Raw genomic sequence first — 20,167 nt, forward strand, 5'->3', positions numbered from 1 at the left:
GTTAGCTCACACTCTATGCAAAAATTCACATGTGTGAAACCACATCTTGCACACATGCTAGCATCACCAAATGATATTCATCTATTACTATGTGTTTGCACATCTTCTTCCTTATATCTCAGATGAAAAATAGCGACAGATCATCTGAACTCTATTTTCCAATGCTTTGTTTCTACATTGCTTCTAGTAAATAAAGTGTAACTTTTGTACACTATCAAATCTCACTTAGTCCTCTTTACCACATCATCAAGATAACCTCAGAAAAATGTCCTCAACTATGTATCATCTAAAACTTCCTCAGCTTCTGTGCATCATAAAATTACTAACTACTGTTCTTCCAGTCTTTATAGAATTACTGCTATATTGACATCAATGACAAATATAGTCATGAATGCAACATATCAACACTCTTCAATTCTTAGGAGAATCCCCCAATTTAGTATCATTAGTATTCATGTGAAAAAATTTCCCCTTTGGCATGGTTACATCATTGGCTTCCTTTATTGGACCAGCATATGGAACCTTTATATTCAACCATTTGTTATAAATTGGGGAATGTGGTTTATGCTTGACATTCAAGTGATGCATCTACATATGCAATTTTATCACGTTGGAAAATTGCATTTGATCCTACTAGCTGGGAATAATTGATTATTCCTTTTATTGTACCTAATTTGATGATAGTTCTATAGGAATTTATAATCAACCCAACTATTCAATAACAAGACCAATTTAACTAGGTTATGGCTCGAGCATGTGATATTCCCATTTATCATATGGTATTTTCCTCTTCTTCTCTATGGTTAAGAGCATACTCCAAAAATGGGAAAAGTTCACAAGAAATTTAATAAAAACATACCATAGCATATATTTTGAGAAAGAAACAAGTAAAAATTATGGCTTCTACAAGGGAAGGAGCCTCTTGATAATAATATTTACACACAAGAAAAAATTTCTTTGTCAACTCCTTACACTCGACTCTTCACTAAAGTTATTCTTCTAGTAGTGAGAATAGTTGCTAGAAATTCCTCAGAGCCAAGGAACCCTGAACCTATGCTACATTTTTTGGAGATGTGGGAGAAGTTTCTATAGGATTCATTACTTCATAAAATTCTTCATGACATATTGATGCCCAAATTAAAAGTAGTAGTAGATACTTGGGATGTAGAGATCACAAGGGCATCAGAACAAATTCCTATAGAATAGTCATCATATTAAGTACAATAAATGAACAAGACACACATCAAAAATATGTAGATGAATCTCACATTCATCCATTAATAAAACATAACATTCATTCATTATCACATGAAGTTAAAAAAAAATTATGAGCATCCATAAAATAGTCCCATAATGTCAAAAGTTAACATCTAACATTAGTTCATCATTTAGCATTCATTAACTATAGCACATAAACACATAATGTTCAAAAACATGTGAAATAAGGTATTTAAACATTCCTCAACAAATTATGATTTAATTTTGGATCACCTACCTAATTGGTTTGGAATTTTTTGCTCACCAAAAATCATAAAATGTAAGAACAACTGAGCCAAAAAGAGCTTAAAATTTTGATTATCATGAACCAATCATGTTTTTTGGGTCTTTTGACATAATTTTTCTTACAATTTTTTTGGCTCAATCTCCAACTACTCATTATGTGTTTTGAAAAATTATTCTTGGACTATGAGTCAGGAAAAAGAGAAATATCAAACTTCAAAAGGATGTACATAAATGCAATTAATTTTTAAACTTCAATTTTATCAACTTACAAAGAAAACCATAGAATTATAAAAAATAATTTTGGTTTGTACTATTTTAAAATCACAGTTACAAATGATAAAGTTATATACCTTTGGTTCAGAGAGCACAAATAAGGGAAACAAAGTGTTGCAGAAAGTGCAAGCTCAATTGCCCCTCCCCCCCGCCCACCACATGTGGATGTCACTATTAAGTAGATAATAGTTACATACATACATACATGCTTAACTGCTACTTAACTATGTCCAAGGTGTTTTCACATTGGAGCCATACTTTTCCTACCAAGTTTCCTACATACCTACACTACTACATTTAACCTTGATTTTTCACCAAAATTTTTGACCATCAACTAAATAGATTTAGGGTGGTTGAAATGTAAAAGCAAAAATTTCTTTTTTTTACATATAAGACCCATGTTGGTCAAAATTTTGACCAACACAAGGCTTATACATCCACAAAGGAAGAAAACATTTGTTGTTTTAGGTCTTTCCCGTGCCTGATTTCATTTTAGGTTTTCTCTAAATTTTTGCATGGTTTTTTCAAAGGGTAGGGCTAATCTTCAAAGTGAATCTGCCCCCTGCTATGACACAAAAAATTGTGGGCTAGTCTTGAAATAAAATCTGCACCCTGCACCCTAGTCGAGCTTCTTCTAGAAAACATGGGCTCTCTTTCCTATCTACTCAATCCTCATCTTGAAGTTTATGGAATTTGAGAAGGGTTAGTGCACTATTTGCCAAGTATTTCATTATCTTCATACCCATAGTTAGAATATAGAATATACAGTTGCACATTCTTTCCCTTTCTATAGAATTACACTTAATTGGAGATTTAATTGCAGTGTTTTTCTGAGATCAAGTTTTTAAGTTGATTGTATCTTAAAAATATGAGAGCTTTTTAAAATAGTTTGTAACAATTTGTTTATATTATTTCTATAATAGGTCATAGAATATAATAAATCTTACACAATTGAACTTAGAAGTGTATGATTATTACAATTAGATCACTCCAGTGAACTGTCATCAGAAAAAGGATGTGTCAGATATTTATTTTATTAAGCATGGATTAAGTAACTACATGCCCAAACATAATCAATCTGCCTAATTGTTTTCAAAAGAATTTTGCAATTAGTTCCATCTTTTCTTGTTAAGATCCAAAACTTGCTGCAGTAATCCCCTAAATAAAAAATAGAATTCAAGTCTATTAAGGCATTAGCTATTAATTGGAAAGGTTTTGAATAACTAAAAGTTCACCTAAAGATCACTATGAAAAACTTAGGAAAATTCTTTGCTGAGATGTAGGTTAGAGAAAGACGTGTGCTTGAATTACTTCTGGACAAGATACATAAAGCTTATTTTTGTAAGGAGTCAATACATTTCTATGATTGATATTTCATTTCTTGATTCTATTGCGTCTTAAACAAGGATGATTATAAGGATTGTGATGGTCCAAGTGACTCTTTTTGCTATCCATTGTGGTGGGTGTTTCTAGTACCTATTGGCACGGTGGTATCCTAGCCTCAAAAGCACTTGGATTGGTAATACATACCCAAACTTCAAGAAGGAAAGCCTCTAGACTGCATATGTCTCCTCCATGTATTTCTCTATAACAACCTTAAGCGCTGTTGGGTATGGAGATCTCCATGCTAAGAACACTGGAGAAATGATTTTCACTATAGCATACATGCTCTTCAATCTTGGGTTACAAGCCTACTTGATAGGCAATATGACCAATCTTGGTGTCCATGGCACTAGAAGAACATTTAACTTTCTAAGTATATGTAGTAATAGTATTAATTAGGATGCATATTAATAACCTAGTATATTGGTTTTCTATGTAATTGCTGATGGAGTGCTATGTTAGATGGGGTATAAAGAGATGCAGCGAAGGTTGCCTCAGATTTGTGTGATAGAAACAGACTACCACATACACTAAAAAAGGAAATTCTTGGACATATGAGGCTCAAGTTCAAAATAGAAGCTTTGCAGTAGCAAATTGTAGCAAGCCTTCCCAAGGTAATTTAGTCTGCCATAGCTCAACATTCGTTTTACTCAATAATGCAGAAAGTCTATCTCTTTCATGGAGTTTCAAATGATTTCACTATGCAGATGGTAAATTAATCACATTTTGCTAAAAATTTGTTAGTGTGGGTTTAGAGATTTCCACAATCTATGTTTATATCATTTAATTGTTTTAGAATTTAGTTTGTGTAATTTTTTATATCAACATTTCAGATTACATTCTATGATCTATTAATCAGAAAGTTAAGAGAATGAAAGAATATTTAAGATTATAAGATTGTAAGGTTTAAAAATAACAATCATTTCCTTTGCCTCATAAATGGATTAATGATTACCTCTTATACCAATTTAATTTGAACTATTCTCTATAGGGGAAGAGATCTAATAGCCATCTAGGTTAATTTTGAGCACTTAGATCTCCTAAGTTGTAAGTTGAATTGTGTTGATTTTTCCAATGTAGCTTTCTAGGTGATTCAAGAGTTTAAAGCTAAGGTTTTATTTAGGGATCTCTTAGAAGCAATGGAGTGCAAAGTCATTGAAAAGTGCCATTTTAAAACACTCGTCAATATTCTAATAGCCCCTCACCAAAAAAATAGTACTTTTGGCATAACTGGACCAATCAGCAACCAAGAAAGATAAAAAATGATAACCTATTAGTATGTGTGTGATCGACTATTAGTACATGTATTATCAGCTATTAATATATATGTTATCATTTTTTGGAACTTTTTAAAAGTGACAATTAGGAAGTATCTATCACAAAAGCCTCCTCATGATCAATGACCCCGTGGTTGCTACTAGATCTCTTCCCCTATTTTGTTTCTGAGATTTGAAATGAATTTTATATCATTACTATGCTCAATTTCTTGTATCTTTTTCACTTGTGGGTATTTGCGTACTAGTCATATTGAAGTTATGTAAAGTTGTAGGAATTTATCTCTATGTGCATTCCTCTTTATAGGTGACAGAGATGGTGGCAGAGTACATTCCTCCCAGAGAAGATGTAATTCTCCATAATGACATCCCATCTGAGCTATATATAGTTGTTTTTGGAGCAGCTATAAGTTACATTCTCACAATCTTGCATTCCTTTTCCATATCTATCATGATTCCTACTTTGACACTATTTAGTAAGAATCTAAATTCTAAATTGGGACAGATATTGCATTTTAGGATTTAATTTTAGTGGAGGATGGTCCAACTCCAGAAAAGACAAGTTTTAAACTAGGTCACAAATAAGAATTTAGTGGATATTTGTATGAATGTCCATTGTCTTCTAAGATCTTGAGTGTAGGTTCTAGAGTGTTCCCCAAAGTAATTGAACCCAAAATTAGAAGAGGGTTACATATTTGTTCTAGTATTTGTGGTAAACTTGTAAGCTCTTTTCAATGAGAACAAGGTTTTAATGAAATCTTCTTTCATTTGATTATCTGGTGTCATTTCTTATATGATTTAATGCACTTTATTGGCTCCAAGTTCTTCAATTGATTGAATCAAGAGATATAGTTGGCGAAGATAATTTTTACATTCTCTCATTTTCAATGGCATCTGAAGCAGCTTAAAGGAACAAATTTAGAGCATTTTCCATCCAAAATACAGGTTTCTTATATAGAAAGTGATGCAAAGTCTCCATTAGCAATAGGCCTTAGCTATACAACTTCAAAAGGGAATGCTCAATTCATGGAAGAACTTCTGAAAAGAGGATCCAAATCTAAAGATGCAAATTATAATGGCTTTGCTTCTCTGGTTAGTCAAATTATTTATTACTCTTATTATCAATGGGCCAATTTTTTTGATCTTATGAACTGATATTTTTGAAAAAATCATATTAATAGGTTGAATCCCCTCGTAAAAGCTTTCTTCCTATAAAATTCTTATTAAGGAATAAGTAGCCTTAGAGTATAAAACCTAAACTAAATTCCATAAAGTATAACAGTCCCCCTGATCAGCAGCCATACTAATAATTTTCATTGTAACTAATTTGTTCCAGAATAAGTATATTGAAAAATTGGATGATTTTCACCATTCATTGGTTGGCATGTTTGAACAGGAAATGAGCATGAATTCTACAATGGGAATCTGAAAATTAACTCAATCTCCAACTCTTTTCATCCCCAATTAGTTGCAAGTCCACCCAAAAGAGTAACAATACACTTATCTCATCCAAGCACTCAGAAATCAGATATATTACATGGAAAATTGATTGTTTTGCCTTCATCACTAGAGGAACTATTGCAAATAGCAAGTATATTCTAGCAATTTGGCATTATATTTTGATTTCTTAGATGTGTTCATTTAATTTTGATAAAATTCAATGTTCTTTTTCAAAATATTATCTCTTCAAAAATATGCCTGTGTACTTGATAGTAGGGCAAACATTCAGATGCAGAGTAGCCATTGTACTAAACCCAGATGGTAAAAAAATTGATGATATCAATGTAATTAGGGTCAATGAGCCTTTATATCTTTGTTAATTAAATTTTATAAGACACATTTCAATCAGCAGGATTAAAAAGATTAGATAATTGTCTTGTTTTGACCTTATAGAAAAGATCAGGAGTTGATCTGCAATCAGCAAAATATAAAAGGATTATAATGTATATACTAGACTACCTTATGGGCTTGCCAAAACTATAATGTTCACCTTTCTAATTTGATGTTACTATACAACAACAAAGATTTACAATGTAGGAGAACTTCAAATGGATCTATTAGAAGAAACTTGCAATATTGCACTTTTAGTGCCTTTACATCCTCTAGTGCTTTTTCGAGGAATTACCAAATTTTACATGTAAGTTGATATTATATGTGTTGTTTCTTTTCAATTAGGTTGGCATGTGCTCAAACTAGCGATGGTTGTGGTAGCATGTAAATCAACTTCTAAAAGATCCTTGACTGGTTCACGAGACAGGAGTGTAGCCACAACGGATAAAGGAAAATCAGATTCGTCTCAAAATGGAGCCCACAAGAGATCAAGGAAACTAGGCCATGCGACAGTTTATGCAAACTAGTCTATGGGTAAAATTTTTGTAATTTCTCATAATACAAAATTTTTATATAACATTCAGATTGATCAACACTAACAACATATGATAAAGGTGATGCTTTTAATATGGATGATATACTAATCAAAGGCGATTGAATGGTAGTTGCCTTGTGTTTAAAAAACTAGCAATATTCAAATTGGAAAATCAGGAGCATCGTGGAGGAGGGTTGGTCATATTGGATATGATTTTGAAATTTACCATATAGCATTATTTAAAATGGATACCAAAATCTCTGTTAAAATTGTCATCTACTTGGATGGATCCCTGAAAACCAGTTAGAGGTAAAGGATCTTGATTTACTTTCTGTCTCTAGTTTCACCTATGGAGGATTAGATTTTAAAGGTTTTAAATTTTTATTGGTAGCACATATCTCCTGCATAATTAATCTATGTTCATTTTGAATATTACAAGTGACTTTAGGCAGTCAATAGTACTATTTCCATCTCTCAACATTTCCCTCCTAGTGGTAGCATTTTTGATGAACAAAGCAATCTCTGTAGGTTGAAGATAGTGCACCAGTGAGCAACTCCATCTTTTGAACCTACCATAGGCTATGTTGTAACATCCTCCATTGGTTTGACAAGTGTTGAATAAGTGTTGGAATGTCAACAACATCTAAATATGCTATGTGGTAACCCTGATACCATCTCTTTTGTTGAATCAAAACTTTATGATTAGGAACTGATGCCAAATATCTATTTTTTTGGGCTTAGCTACATCTTGATCTCTTTCTAGAGAGGCAAAGTGAACCATACGATCCATCATGAGTGTGACTGGGTAAGTGTGAAATTTTTTACACCTGGGGATGACAACAAAACCAAATTAAAAAAGATCAATGAACATGCTTAAGTGTCTCCAAGACTGGAGTTGTTACTGAGAGCTGCAGACATTTCAAGGGTTTAACTTCTATTTGACATCTCTTAGAGATCATATATTTCAATTTTTACTTGGGGCTTTCTAATTTTCTAAAATCTATTAGTTGTATATAATTTAAAAGCATTTTGTTTCATAAGCCTTTGTCAATTAAAGAGCTATATCATTGTTGTTAAAAGTAAACAACATTAAAGGATAAAAAAGGAGTTAAGTGTAAAGTGTAATATTTAGTACTATCATAAATTGGTACTTTGTCTACAAGGATTTGACATTGATAGATTCATGAAGTGTATTGTTATATTTTTTTTTTGTTTGTAAGAATGTGATAATGATAAATTCTCGAGCCTTAGATGTGAATGAGATATTTTCTTTAGTCCCAAGATAGTTCATTTCTTCAAAAAGCTCTTGAGTGGCTTTTATTTAACTTCTTATTCAATTATTTGGATAGATTAGTCTTTATATTCTTGAACTTTGTTATCCCTTTTTTCAAATGAAGTGTTAACTTTTAAAGGGCCTTGGACTTTTCCATTGGAATTTTAGATTTTCTTTAGATTTTTCTAAATGTTGATGTCCTCTTGTTTTTCTCAATGTGTCTCCTTGTTCATGTTCGTGATTATGATCAGTCATTTGTATACATGGAGAGAAGACTGTCAACTAGGATAGGGACTATACCTCTCTTTGTGTTATGTAAGATTTGTGTTTTGCATGACTTTTACATGTCATGCCTTTTCTTCATGTATTATGCTGCAAAACTGGAATTGGATTTGTGTATCCTTGTGCAAAATAAAGTGTTCATGTTATTTGTTGTTCCTTGATATATCTAATGATATGGTGCAAAGTTTATTTTATATTTTTTGTTGTTTCTAAATTTATATTTCTAGAAACTAAATGAGAAATAAATGTGACTACTTTCTTACAAATTATTCATATGTTTGAATCAGACCAGGATAAGATCCCTAACTTTGAAATGAAGTTAATGGATATTGACACTGAACTTGGAAGGAGTTCATCTCTTAGCTTAATCTCATCATCATAACGAAAACTTCTCAAAACTGTCCACGTAGTTTGCTTGTTGTGATGGATCCAAAGAACCACTTGTGTCAGTAAACTACTATTTTCCATGTGTTGCAGGGAGTACAGGTTTAGCTGCAAGATTATTATTTTTTAAATTCACATAGCCTATTGAATAAAAAATCACTACTAAGATTATCCAAGATCAATTTGCATTAGTCTAAAGACCTTTTACACAACTAGGTCTTATAGCATGAGAGAAAGACTTCTTAAAAGAAGACTAACACTGCTTCTAACTCGGATACTCTTAGCACGTTCTGAGAAAACAAACCAAACCCTATAGCTTATGTAGTGCTCTTGATTCAAATGGAAGTTTAGTTTCAAAGACCCTTCCAACATCCAGAATTAATGTTCACAAGTTCTTGTATGTGCTCCTCACAGAAGAGATAAAAGACCACAATTGTATATCTTGACCAATCCAAATTCCTTGAAAATCAGTACACACTTTGTCTATCACAGTCTTCCTAAAAATATCAGTTGAGCTAATATTCAACCACCTTCACTTCAATGATAGAAATAGATAGTATCATATACATGCTAACAAGATGCATGCCAAGTTTTATCATAGTCATTAGCATACCTTCCCACACCATGCTCACCTTTCCTTATTTTCTCAACAAATCTCCCATACAAAGACACACTCTTCACAACAAATCTGATGATGAAAGGATGCAACTAATTTTTTAATGTCAAATAATTCATGGTAAAAAGTGAAAAACTAGATGAATATGGCCTTCAATATGCAATATAATATTTTCCAGCTTATTTTTACCATACTCAGGCTTCAAAAGGTCTTCAAATCTGCTCTTTAACAAACTCTGATACTCAATGATCAAATTTACCTGTTCTACCAACAATACCCCAAGAAACACAAATTAACCTATAGCACAAATAGGTTAAGACCTGTGCACAAACTGAGTTCATATCTGAAAAATTTAGATCTTCCCAATTTTGGTGGTATATTGGAGCGACCATTTTTGATAAATACTAGAGGAATTAGTTTACTAACCTTCTTTTAATGTTATTTATTCTATTGCTATGATATCACTATAAGGGCTTGTCCTCTAAATATCTCCAATTGCAGGTACACAACTTACTTGAATCCTAAAATTATATGCTATTCTGGCAGAAAAAACTAATATGTTGCACATCTGATTGCCTACCCAAACTAACAAATCCACCTTATATTTTGGGTTTTAGTAGAATTCAACCAAGACCTTTAATCTTCCTTCACATTTATAAATTAACACTTCTACCCACTGTACAAAACATATTTTTTTGCATTAATAATGAACATGCAGTTTAGGAACTGGGTCCAAAAGATTGCTAAATCATAGAGATTTTCTATATTATACAAGTCTAAAAACACTTCAACAAAATGTTGTAACAACAATGGATGCAATGGTATCAATTTTTAATGAGGTTACGTTGAACTTGCAATGCCAAACATGGTAAGGCTAGGTTCACAAAATGAATAAAACATTGGAGTCAGCTATTAAAATAAGGGGGTCTGTGTAAAAATTAGATTACATTGCTTCAATAGCTATTACAAATTGAAAGTCAAATGCTTACAATCATGGCTATTTTGATAGTACATTAATGCAAAATTGATACACGTAAGATCTATGACCCCAAAGTTCAAAGAAAAATTACAAATGAGCTTGTCTTTTGGCCAAAGGGATTTTCTCTTCTATTTTACATGATCGAGGAAGGTCTTTACTCTATGATTCTTAATAAACAATTTCTCAGAACTAGGTTTTCTATATAGAAGATAGCATAATAATCCTTATGTTTTAATTCTAAATTTTTGATTTCAAATGGTTGAATTTTGAAAAGATGGGGAATTTTTTTTATAGAATATTGATGGATAATTCTATTTATAAAATTTGAATGGGTATATTGACTAATTTTTTTCAATGCAATCTGAGTCAACTCTTTGATAATTGCAGTGAATTCTAGCTTATACATGAACTGTGTCTCTATGTATTATTGGCATCACAACATCCTGAACTTATAAGGGCAACTCTAGCCACTCTTCATGCATTTTTATCATGGATTCCTCTTTGTTATATATTTGAATCTCCCCTGGATTTTTTCTCATCCAGCATATCTCATCTCATCTAAATGTCATTTGCTCCTTAATTATTTTATTATCACATATTGCTTTAAATAAGAATGTTGAATGCTTTAAATTACTAAAACATAGTGATGTCAATCTTTATATGTGTCAAAGAGTCCTCCTAGTTTGTAATGTTGCTACCCATTTGTTTGTCTTTGATACTTATAGCTTGATACTTTGCTAAATCTTTTTCCTATGCCCGCTTGCAAAAATTTGGCTTTGCAATGCTTAACTGAGATATCCATCCTTGCATTTATATATTATATTCTCTCTACTCGTTTGTTTAATTGTATTGTGAGTAACTTTACTATAGCAGTAAGGTTCTTTTTTATTTGTTCTCCTTGCATGCCTAATTGATAGTCTCTATTCAGGTTGCAATACTCAATTTTGGGGACTTCTACGATGCACAATTTGTGAAGCTTTATACAATCTTCATGGTGTAATTGTAGGTAGTGTGAATAAAATTTTTACAATTTTTTATTTTAGGTAGGTTTTATTTATCTTCTTGCAAATACAAGAAAATTGTGACACATTCATGTTTGAAAGGAGTGAGTAAAATCATGGTTGTGTCAGTTAACTGGTCTCGATAAAAAAAACTATTTTTTTGGTTTTTTCTTTACACATCTTTTACTCTGTACATATCTAAAAATATATTCTAATATTCATTATGTTAGGCTATTCTTCCACTTGGAATGAAAATCCCAGAGGCCTATGCAAATGGATCAACTAAAGAACATGTATGTTTCATTAATGATAATTAATGTTGCTATGTTGTATAGCATGGTAGTTTTTAATGGTGTTACATAGTACAATAACCATATGCATTATTTAAGAACTAAATTTGAATTGTTAGATTTAGTATGCCACAATATTAATTATACTACCTTTAACATTCCACGCTTTATAGGCATTCATTTAGAATTTGGCTCTTTTCTTCACTTCTTTTTACAAGGTAAAATACTTGTTAATGGCTTTTGAACTATTTTGTTTACATGTTTCTTGTCTTCCAGGCTTTCCATTTGCATTCTTGATGTTTCTCAGTTCTTATTAAGTATATAATAAATATTAAATTACTAATGTTGGCACATTCCTTTGTGATAAACACTCCCCTTATTACTTTGCTTCATTTATAAGCTATTTTTTCCATTTTATGAATGCCTATCTGGTTTGACCTAAATAGTTTGTGTGATTTTATTTAATTTGTGTGAGCAAAAGATTTAATTTGTCAAGTTCCCTTCTAATAGTGTGACAGGTGCTCAAATGTTTGCCAGGTATAATTCATATGTTATAACTAGTGTACTATGTTTTATCTACTCAAAAGTTCAAATGCTTATTGCAGTCACACATACGCATACTTGAAAGTACTCCTTAAAACTAGACTGCACTTCTAATGGGTCTTGAATATTTGATTGGTATTTCATATGTGGATGACACTGAAGTTTTCAAGGTGGGTTTTAGGATTTTGGGTTGCTTTGTCTACTTATACTTTTTTACAGTTACAAGCTTTTTATTGTAAGCTCTTTTATTCTAGTTATTCTACTTTGGTTATAGGTTTGTCTAGATTATTGGAATGCAATAGTCATGGAACTTTTTGAGGCACACAATGCTTCCGACAATCCTTCTGCCCCTATTAATGCCATGGGACTTCAGGTAAATTAGTCATCAATGCTTTTGTTGAGGCTTCTATTGTCCTTTGTCAGTTCTTCTTTCTTTAGGGTGAGTAAGTGTATATTATATATTGCCTTGTTTTTCCATGCGATGTCCTACACTTTATACAGCTTCAAAACTCAATTTATCAAATATTGAGGAAATACCATTAATAACTAAAAAATCATGAAATAGCCTCATGCATCAATAATATCGAGATTTTACCATAGAGTTGTAACTATAAAATTTGATGGAAGAATAAGAAACCTGATTTAGCAAAATGATTTACATATTTGATTTAGGCATACCCAGAAAATAACTCTCTGCACTGTGTTGGAGATAGTTCTAAAAACAATTGATTGCAAGGTCTGAACCACAAGGTGGCAGCCACATAGGTCACTCAGAGAGCTTACCATAGAAACAATAAATTTGTTTTTACCAACTTAAAAACCTTTTCAATAGTGTAGTTTTATTTGGTTGCTTGAAAAGTGTAACTAGGGATGCTAAATCCTAGGTGACTTGACCTAGAATCAATATACTTATAGGGATTTCCTCTCTCTCCCTCCCTCCCTCTCTCCCTGAAAAAGTTTCCCAATTCATAGCTCCTCTTTCTCTCTTCAAACACTTATGTCTTGTACTACACTTTTTTAAAGCATATTATGTAGGTTTGAATTCTATAAACTTGACAACTCAAAATATTTCAAGGTAATAACTGATACCTCCAATTTGTTTATCCTCTATCCATCTTGTTAGTCTATGAGGACCTGGTGATAGGCTAACCTAATTAACTGCTACATACTAAAAAGGGGACATTAGAATCTATTGAAACCACTACTATTAGATTTCCACAATCCAAAAGGGGACATTAGAATCCATTGATATTTAAATTGAATGGTGAATACACTAAGATTGCAATTTGATTGGATAGAATGCTCATTTTCTTTCATAATTCAATGTTTTCTATTTATTAAAATATTGTTGTTAATTGATGTGGCTAGATCAATTCAATGGTGTCAATCATGGCTTGCAAAGAGACCACATTTCTTTGAGGCATTCTATAAAATAGTTCACATGCCTTGCAAAATTAACAATATTATATTTCCACAATCGATTTGTAATGCAAGTTCATTTTGGATTAGGAGAAAATAGATTTCATTGAAGTTTATAAAATAAGCATATGTTTGCATGTTATTTTTTGCTAGTCTTTGCATCAGAGTGATGCTTGCATCATCTCTTCACTCTTGCTTGCTGTTGAAATGCATCCTCAACCAGACCTCCTTTTGAATCTCTTCTCAAACTAGCAAGTGCCACCTATAGACTTGATTCACTGTGTTGTTGATCACTCTTCTACCACATTCAATTTTGTTGAGTGATTTGTATTATGTTTAGTAGATGTATTCATGTTTTAAGCTATAGAAAATGAATCAGAAATATGCAAGTATTATGTCAATGCTTAACAATTCAGTTAATGGTCCTAGGACAAGTTTTCCTAGTTTTCTTGTATTATATCTGATGTACATTCCAGCCTATTTAAATTATTTGTCAGTGTACTAGTTATATTGTTGTCCATTTGTAAGTTCCATGATATGTTCTTTTGATGCTTATTTTGTGCAGACAATGGCTTCCTATTCAGTATTTGATGCAGTTGCAACATATTACCTTTACATGACATATGTACACCCTTTTATCTTTTCTTTAGCAACAATAATCCCTATCCCCCCTAATGAAGTTTTATGCAAAGGTAGTGGAACTCTTTGTGAAATGTTTCTTATGGCTCAAGTGACTAATCCAAGCTAGATCTTATTAAGTGTTATAATGCTTAAATGCTTTCTTCAAGTCCTGGATTTTCATTCCAAAAAAAATTATTTATTTTCTTTAGCAATTTCATCCTTTTTGTTCAAAGGTTTCTTGAAAGGTGCAGTGGATGTTGTTGCTTATCCCTTCAGATATGGTAAGTTTGAATGGCACTGTAATTTGATTTTCAAATTCACTTGTGTAAATATTTTTGGCATCATCATTTTGGATCAAATGAATTTGTGGTAAGCATAATCTTGTAGCTACATCAACATTAATTTATTTGAAAAGTAAATTTTTTGTTTTTCAATTTGATTGTGTATGGTATTTTTGGGATCAATGTTTTGGATCACACTACAAGATCCATCATCAGGAGACAAGAATGCAAGAGTGAAGTGTAACAGATGATTTGGTGCAAGAGGTGGAAGTGCTGGTGGTCCCATTGGGGGGCATTTACCACATCAAGGTTCATGTCAACCAATTGGAGGTATGGGATCTAGTTTCAACTTTGTTGGTCTTGAAAATCCAACAAGCCCGACTTTAGTTGGAGGTTCGTTGTCTCAAACTGGCTTACTGACTCAGTTGATCATGAATATTTGTTAGCTTTTGTTTGATAGGTAGGAAATACTAATAGTTGTAGAAAGCGGTGGGAAATGATTTTTGAACATTCGACTGAAGTTTGTATTAATGTGTTATGGTAGTTGCCTAATCAAGGATTGAGTCAAAGCCTATGGGATGGGAAATTAAATCATATTATGGGATGTGGATGTCAGTATTAAGGAAGATATTCTTTGGTTGTAGGCATCTAATGTTGTATTCATGTTGTCTTTGATTTTGATTGACTTTTCATGCTAAAGCGTCAAATGGTGGACTTTCTTATGTAGTTACCAGATCTAGTTAGTTTTAAATCAAATTTAACTTGATCCAAATTTTTTGTACCAGGCAAATTTGTCCAATTCATCCTTGGCTTTTCAATTCCTATACAAATTTTAATGAATTCTTTCTTGGGTTCTGGATTTCCAATTTTTATGGATCTCCTAAAAAAATCAATTTTTGGACTAGGTAATTATCGTTTTTGAACATTGAATTGATCAAACCTGGTGGTTTTGAATTGAGCCTCTATAGTTTCTTTTCATCTAGAGACAATTCTAACACTTTGTGAACATTATGTTATGGCAGAAGAAAATAGAAAGGATACTCTTGGCATCATCTGTAAGGAGCCATGGGGACAATTCAAAGCAATAAGTAAAAATAAAGAAGCCGGTAAAAGAGATGAAGCTTCCTTCCAAGTGGCTAAAACACCTTCCACTCCACGTGAATCACACAACTTCTCAACATCAAGGTCTTCCACATACTAGTCAAATGAAACTGATCTCTCTGACCTTGTTGATATGGACTATGGTAAAGTGTATGATATGTAAGTGTATGATGGAATAGAGAAAATCTGGAGCACCAATATAACTTATAATATAGAGGGATGCTGATAGTAGTTAGTTGGAGGTTAGTTCTGACATTCCATCCATCCCTTTTTGGGTACATGATGATAATTTAATTTGGTGGTTGTTATTGAGCAACATAATAGTTCTATTCACATTATATATCAAGTAAATAAATGGCTTGACATTACTTAAACTTTTCATGCTATCCATTTCTTTATATAATCAAAAGGCTTAAAATGTGGCAAAATGTTCACCATTAAATGGGGACAATCCCTATGGAAATTAACTGAACTTAATTGAATTGTGCAATAATAAGTCATGTGATGTGTACCTCATATGTTCAAAACATGAAAATAATTCTTTTTATCATATGTTTTATCTTTTGGTGGGCCTTGTCAGCCATGGACTGCCTTCATACAATGTACATGATTTGTCTCAATCATATAGCTAATTATATATTCTTCATATTAGTTACTGTCGATGTTTTTCAGGCATTCTATAAAATAGTTCACATGCCTTGCGTATGATATGACATTTTGCATGCATCCTACACTCTCTCTCATCCGGCTGATGATGGATTACATAGAGTGATCTGAAATCATGATGCTAATAAACACAATCAAATCCAAAATGAACTTACAGTACAAATGGATTGTGGAAATCTGATATTGGTAAAATTGCATACATGTCTACCAAGACAATCATAACTTAAACATATATTTGTCCTAGTAGACATGCATGAAAAATTAACAATATCAAATTTCCACAATCCATTTGTAGTGCAAGTTCATTTTGGATTTGATTGTGTGTGTTTTTTAGAATCATGGTTTCAGATCACTCTGTGTAATCCATCATCAGTCAGATGATATAGTGTAGGATGCATGCAAAATTTCATATCATAGGCAAGGCATGTGAACTATTATATAGAATGCCTGAAAAAAATTTCACCTAGCTGTTGGTGGAAATTTCCACCTTCATTGGTCAAAATTTCCACCAACGTCTGGGTTTTTTCTACCTTTGTTGTCAAAATTTCCACCAATGCCTAATTTTTTTCTACCTTTGTTGGTCAAAATTTCCACCAACACCTACATTTTTTTCTACCTTTGTTGGTCAAAATTTCAACCTTCATTGGTCAAAATTTCCACCAATGCCTAATTTTTTTTCTACCTTTGTTGGTCAAAATTTCAACCTTCATTGGTCAAAATTTTGACCAATTCTTGATTGAACTTAGGCAATGGCTTTGGAAGGTTTTTGACCAATAGGTTGGTCAAAATTTTGACCAACCAGTGAGTTGGTCAAAATTTTGACCAGAAAAATATCGACCAATGGGTTGGTCGAAATTGGTCAAAATTTGGTCGAAAATTGGGTTGAAAATTTGACCAATAAAGGTCAAAAAATGAACCCAAATGTACTAATGCTATATCCATGGGATCAAGACCCTTGAACTACACACTCTAACAAATATGTAGTTTTGGTTTCTAATTTTTTTGATGTAGTTGCATTCATATTACCACCAGTGGTATTTACTCATTTAATACAACTAATTGTTGTCATACACCCACTCGGGCGAATCAAACATTTTTTTATAATTACAATATTGTAATACCCTGGTGTAACCTTTGTGTTTTCTAGTTTATAGTTAATGTAAGGTTAAACTATATAGATCCCAACTCACTCATATAGTTATGTTTAAAAGCTTGTGATGGTAATCAATGGGTCTAAATAGACTACTCAAATGAATGCTGAAACACAAAGTTTAGCCTTCTATTTTCAAAAGCCAGGTACATCTAGGAATGTCCTCATCATGTCTTGCATAAACTATATATAATATTACAAAATGCCCCCTAATAAATAATAGTTCAAGTAAAATAAACATATGAAAAATGGGAGATAAAAAGAAGAATCTAATTACCAATAGGGGTTTCCATCGCAACTATGGCCATGCTACCTATTGAGTGGGTTTTATTTTTTTTAAGTTGTGCCAAGATCTCTTTATTTATTTACATACAAATGGGGATTGATTAATTTTGTGTTTATATAAATAAAGAGATCTTGGCACAACATAAAAACAATAAAACCCACTCAACAAGTAGCATGCCCATAGTTGCAATGGAAACCCCTATTGGTAATTAGATTCATCTTTTTATCTCCCATTTTTCATATGTTTATTTCACTTGAACTATTATTTATTAGGGGGAATTTTGTAATATTATATATAGTTTATGCAAGACATGATGAGCACATTCTTGGATGTACCACAAAGTTTAGCCTTCTATTTTCAAAAGCTAGGTACATCCAGGAATGTTCTCATCATGTCTTGCATAAACTATATATAATATTACAAAATTCCCCCTAATAAATAATAGTTCAAGTACAATAAACATATGAAAAATGGGAGATAAAAAGAGGAATCTAATTACCAATAGGGGTTTCCATCGCAACTATGGCCATGCTACCTGTTGAGTGAGTTTTATTGTTTTTATGTTGTGCCAAGATCTCTTTATTTATATACATACAAATGGGGACTGATTAATTATATATATATATATATACATCTGCATATGCAATTTTATCACCTTGAAAAATTATATTTGATCATGCTAGCTGGTAACAATGGATTTTAATCAACCCAACTAATATATATAATAAGCACCTTTAAAAACCTCTCTCTCTCTCTCTCTCTCTCTCTCTCTATCTACACACACACACACACACACACACACACACACACATATATATGTATATATATACATATATATATACATATATATATACATATATATGTATATATATACATATATATATATATATACATATATATATATATATATATATATATATATATAATCCATAATCCATAATCCACAAGATCTCTTTGTATATATACATATATACATAGACACACAAATATGTGTGTATGTATGTATGTATGGTTATATACACATATATATACATATACATATTTATATATATATAGATATATATGTGTATATAAATACATACATACATACATCTGCATATGCAATTTTATCACCTTGAAAAATTATATTTGATCATGCAAGCTGGTAACAACTAATTGCAATCAACCCAACTAATATATGTAATAAGCACCTTAATCTCTCTCTCTCTCTCTCTCTCTCTCTCTCTCTCTCTCTCTATATATATATATATATATATATATATATATATATATATATATATATATATATATATATATATATATATATATATATATATATATATATAAAGACTACAAGTTCTGTAATTTTTCATGCATTGCATGTGCATTGGATTTTTCATTTTGTAAGTTATAAGAGTTTTTTAAGGTTGGGAATAACATACATACGTACATTTCCATATGCAATTTTATCACGTTGGAAAACTATATTTGATTCTACTAGTTGGGAACAATTGATTGTTCATTTTATTGTACCTAATCTGCTGACAATTCTACAGGACTTTGTAATCCACCCAGCTAATCAAAACCTAGACCAAAATTAACTAGGTTATGGCTTATTTCTTTCTCAAAATATCTGCTTTGATATGTTTTTTTCTAAAACTTCTTGCAAACTCTGCCCATTTTTCCTGGTCTACATTTTTTTTTGTAGGATCTTGAGCTAAGTCACCTAGCACAGGTCAAGTGAGTTTTATTGTTTTATTATTTGGATTCTGGAATATGGGCTTTGTTTTAGCATTGGCTTTGTTTAGGTCTTGATTTTAGTGAAGTAACAAAAGTGGGTTTTAGGGTGGAAAGGACTATATAATGAAGAGGAAACTTGAAAACTTGAATGTTGAAATGATGAAATGAAAGCTATCAAGGATCAAACACCTATGGTAGAGTTACAACACAATGTGAAGTTGATTTTTGATATAAATGAAAAAAAAAACACATAAATAACTTCCAATTTGTTTTGACTATTGAGAGCTACATGTGTAAGAGGGTGGAGAGGTCTGAACAAGGGTGGAGAGCTTTGAACATTGGTGGAGATTCTATTGTGATGCCTTTGTGATCACTGTATTTTTTGACATGCCCTTATGATCTCTACATTTTGTTGATGTGCCCTTGGTGGAGATTAGCAGACATCTAAGATTTTTTTGTCATGCCCTTGTAATCTCTAATTTTTTTATCATTCCCTAGTGATCTCTATGCCCTTTCTCTATGATTTTGTTGTCATGTCATGCCCTTGCGAGCTCTATACCCTTTGTAGCACTACAACATTTGGGGTTAAATTGTGATGATAGTGTAATTTATGGTGTTTGGGAACAAATGTAGTAGTGCTTTCTCTATTATTTTCTTTAATGAGAGAAGAGGCACCTATTAAATGTTCTATTACTTTCCTTCTAAACATGTATCTCTTTACATTTACCCCAATAGGTGTTCACAAGGGCATAGCAACG

This window comes from Cupressus sempervirens, chromosome 4 (genome assembly GCF_028749045.1).
Source record: "Cupressus sempervirens isolate cs-2001-9-10 chromosome 4, ASM2874904v1, whole genome shotgun sequence".
NCBI classification, from domain to species: Eukaryota; Viridiplantae; Streptophyta; class Pinopsida; order Cupressales; family Cupressaceae; genus Cupressus; species Cupressus sempervirens.